Genomic DNA, 4,918 nt, shown 5'->3' with positions numbered 1-4,918 from the left:
ATATTATATTATGTATTTCAAATTTCTTCAAACTCAAATAATCTATTACTTAAGTTGGAGATGAAATAGATAATAATATTAAGAATATATAATGGCAAATTAGTGGTTATATATAAAATAAGAGCAAAGGAAATAATTACTGATTTTTTTACTTATTATTCATAATCATGATTTTCTAGACAATAACTACTGTCTGCTAATTTCTGAACTTCCACCAAAATCAATAAGAAAAGGTTTTAGTAAAAGAATATTTTGTTACTGTAACAACAATAGTAACAAAATATTATTACTGGACATTTTTACTCTTTGTCTTCACATGCAACTCCCTAAACTAAGAAAAAACAAAAACACATACTATGAATCATAATAACTATTGATAAGCATTACACTGAAAACAACCATTTCTATTAGACTTTAACTGTATTTCAATAGATTGCTTTCATTACCTTGGTTTCAACAAACTGTTAAATCTAAGTATATGAAAGTATATTCTCTTGTAAAATTTAACCCACAGTGACAAGGAAGTAGTCATCCTGTGTCTGAAAGTGTATATATATATATATATATATATATATATATGACCAGCAAGAACCTATAATATTTTAATGTATATATAGATCTGTGCCTTCTACTTAGTAATATGTTTTCTTCCTCTGATTTTGTAGCTGAAAGATGGTGAGTAATTTATTTTAATCAAAATGAAGTTCCAGGAAAGAAGGACTAATTTAGGACACTGTATTTTTCAATTAAGGCCATTTCTAAGTTATAGTTATAGAACAAATATTTTAAGGCTTATTGGTGAATTCTCTTTGTCTCTGAGCCAATGATTGTAAATAGACCAAATGTCATGCAGTAAACTAAAACGGGAGTAACTTGCTACGTTACCTAAGTTGTCATGAGTACAACTACATACACTTTAAACTTTAATATCCTTTACAGTCCCCAAATAAGCTATAATGAAGTTCTATCACACTTTTCAGGTAAATATTGGACACTGTCTAACCATAAATAATTCTGTCTCTTACATTCTTTATCTCCCCACCTCCTTTGCTCACTTTATCTAATTATCTTGGCTCTTAATTAGGAGGAAAAAATAAAAGCTATGAGATAAGCACCATGGCCTGTCTTGCTTTTGGCACTGAATCTTACTAATACTCAAGACATTTTGGATACATTTGATAAAATAATCTGTAGAAATTACAAACATTTGTGTGTATTTGCCAAAAATAATCATACAAAGGATAATTCATTCTCCAGAACTGGAAACAAGAACAAAAAGTGTTTAGCACAGCTTGAAGTAGTTCTTTAATGACATAGATTTCTCTTGTTATTCTTTCTGTCCCATGCAGTGCTGATGCATAGCAGGAGATTAATTAGGTCTATCAATTTTCTAAGTATGATTAATTAAAAGTTATATTTAAGATGTTAGAAAAGATTCAGAGTGTATGCAGTACATGTTAAATTTAAAAGAAAATGTACTGAATTTGTTTCAGATTTGAGTTCCAAAGACACAGCATTAAAATTAGCATGTAATTATAATTATAACATATTGATTATATAAAGCTATATCACTTGTCCAAAAATATTATTAGTGAATTTGTAGTATCTAAGCTCAAAAAAAGTGCAAAGTGTTTAAGAAACACTGGACTCTGAAAACTATATAATTAGTTCCATTTAGCAAGATTTACATTTTTATAGAAAATGAACATATGCAAAACTACAGTTAATCTTAATATTCACTAATTGTAACTCACTGTGATTATTTTACACTTTATTACAAGACACTTTAAATTTCAATTTTGAGAAATTAGATTTAATTTCAATTGGAAATTATTGTATTATAATAGTGAGACTGCTAAAATAATATTTGTTATGTTTTACAAAAATTTTTAAATCTTTGACATAATGAAATGTTAAACAATTAATGATATATTTAAGCATTTATATGTTTGGTAGGTGGCTAGAAATTATCAATGTATCTGCAATTCTATTAAGAACAGTTGCAAATGCATATATTAATACATTTGTTGATGTACATATATACATTTTTTTTATTTCAGAGGTAACTATTTTATTCAGTTTTCATGTGGGGCTTTGTAAATCACATAACTCAAATATCCCAAAGTTTTTATACTTCTTCAAAACTTAGTGCACTGCTTTACTATATTCCTAGAAAATTCAGTAGCTCCTATGTAGTTAATTAATTCCCATGAGAGTTCTTTAATAATAATTTTCTGCTAAGTATATTAGTTCCAACCTGCCTCTTTGAAATTAAAATTATTTAGTTATATTATTTTTTAAAATAGTGTTTAACTGGAGTTAAAATTTCTTCTCATATGCTATTATATTTGAACCATTAATTTAATGTTTTTTGCATTTAATCATAATATATAAATCTAATTTTTAGCAAATGTGAACATTATGACTTCCAAAATATTTATTTAAATGTCATCACATTTAAGCAAATTAAATTGAAATTAATTTTGCCAAGAATGTTTCATGTACTTATTGGTTATATCTTATATCAAATAACTTATTTGTGAGGAAGAATCTCCTCGGTTACAATAAACAAGTGATTCTATACTAAGTATATTAGCTCTTAGTGTATATTCTAGATAAGTAATTCAGGCACAGAAATACAAAATTCCCATGGTTTTTGTCATCTTGTAGATGTTAGTTTTAAATGTTCAGAAGGATGTGTTTTAGGTGGAATGTCCATAATGGTCAAGAATTATAGGTTTTTATCTCTTGCTAATACTCTAATAAGGATAATACCTAATCTAGGATTTCTACGGTAGGGGCGAATTTCTCAGTCATATTTAAACTAGATGAAAAGCTATTTGAAACTGTTGAACCACTAATTTAAACTTTAGTAGTTGTTAATACAAGGTAAAGCAATACATCAACTATTCTTGGACTTTTGGTAAATCACATATTTCATTTATTTCATACAATTTAGAAGTAGTTGATTATCCTTAGCATCCTATAAAGCTTCTGATGATGATTTCAGTAACTATAAAGGCTTGAAGTGAACTACAATAATATATGCACCCAAAAATGTTTACTAATTGCCTATATAGGACAAATATTATACTAAGCACTAGAGAATAATAACTAATTTAGCTATATGCTCTGCTTTCAAATGTATTTAGTTCTAGCAAAGACAATGAATTAACAAGTTAGAAGAAAGCAACAAATTGTACTAAGTACTTTTAAAAATCAAACATAATGCTTTTAAAGGAAATACTAGGATATCATGATGGGTATCAAAGAGCACATTGAGAAAGAAGTGGTCAGAGAACTCAAGAGTCTAAGCCCAAAATAAGACACCACTTGAGAGAATAGAGGTTATAACTGACTTTATCAATTTCAGTTAATATTAAATGTAATACAGAATATGTATACATATATTTATATAATAAAATTCAAAAGTAAATAATGAGTTAATGGGATCAACAAAGGGAGGGGAACAAAAGAATCAAAAAGACCCTCTTGGTTTCATAGTTGTTCAACAGAGTTGACATGGGTACTATTCATTATGATGAAAGGAAAGAGTGGGAAATATAAAATCCCAATTTGGACATTTTTTAAAGAACCTGTGTTTGTCTGATCCAGAATTCAAGAACAGAAAGGGTATATGACAAATTGTTGTCAAAACCAGTTTACCTTATGAATTTATTATTATTCAATAAATTTTGGCATTGTAGAAAGACAAAAATAGATCCTAGTTAACTATCTGCTTAGATAATTATCTGGCAGTTGGGCATACACGTCATACACAGGTAAGTGGGGACTGTACCTACGCACATGTATCACTTCAACTTACAGATATTTAAAACTGAGAAAAAGAATGAGATTGCCTAGAGGAGCAGCCAAACAGGAAAGTGAATTAGGTATCTTTTCAAACTAGATAGAGGACTGCTTGGAGTAACTAGCACCTTCATTATTCTGATGCTTGTGCTAGCTTATTGGTACAGATTTTGGTTAATCTGACAAAAATTATCACTGTGGTTCCTAATCAGCAAATCTTTCCTCAAAATTTCAAGAGTAGAGTTGTTTAAATTTTATTTGTACAATGTCAATAATGTTTTTTAATATTTATCTTATAGAATTTTATTAATATTTTCCTCACTTATTTTACAGGTAAGATAGAGAACAGATCTTCTGAATTTAAAGAAGCATTTATGTTTATATTTTTACATAAACTTCTTCACATTATAGGTCAAATACTAGAAACAAATGCTTAATGTCATTATAATTTACTTTAGTGATCCTGCAACTCAGCAATTCCTCTGTGAAGTTTCAGATGATTTAACCCTGGATACTTATGGAGTCTCATGATAGTTAAGATATGCTCATGTGCTTCCTATACAGGCTCCCAGATTTCCACTTCCAACAATGGGTGTCATGTGTTTCCAGGGGAAGGTCAACATCTTTGGCATTTCCTGCCTGCCATGATATGACAGATAGTCATATTTTTTTTTAGGTTTAAACAGAAGTTTAAAACAAGATCTCTTTTGAAAGTGCTAGATAACCTCAGTTATGTGACGATATGTATTTTTAAATGCTCTTAAATATGATTTATTCACAATTCTGATTACAGATTTTTTTATCAAAATACAGACAGATTTAATTCTTATTAAGCTATCTATATCAATGCCTTTCATATAAAGTATACAAGCATGGAATTGTGAATCAAGAGAGGTCTTTGGACACAGGGGAGGTGATTCTCTATGAGATAGCAATGTTTTACATTATAAATGTGAGAAAACCGAAAGAATGAAATTCTAAGAAAAGCTTCCAGGTTACCCTGATTATAAATGGTGCAGTAAGAATTTCATCCCAAGATGTCTGATTCTTATTTTACCATATTTGCTGTTGTGTTCCCCTGCCACAAACTGGCTATTTTGATGATTGT

The 4,918-nt window shown here is 28.8% G+C and overlaps 1 protein-coding gene across 1 annotated transcript in view; it reads right to left on the bottom strand.

Annotated features, from left to right (window-relative positions):
* Klhl4 (kelch like family member 4) overlaps positions 1-4,918 on the bottom strand; it is a 220,927-nt gene that overhangs the window by 94,521 nt on the left and 121,488 nt on the right. The window lies entirely within an intron of this gene.

Source organism: Mastomys coucha, chromosome X (assembly GCF_008632895.1).
Source record: "Mastomys coucha isolate ucsf_1 chromosome X, UCSF_Mcou_1, whole genome shotgun sequence".
Taxonomy (NCBI): Eukaryota; Metazoa; Chordata; class Mammalia; order Rodentia; family Muridae; genus Mastomys; species Mastomys coucha.
This window is presented reverse-complemented; position numbering and strand designations above follow the sequence as displayed.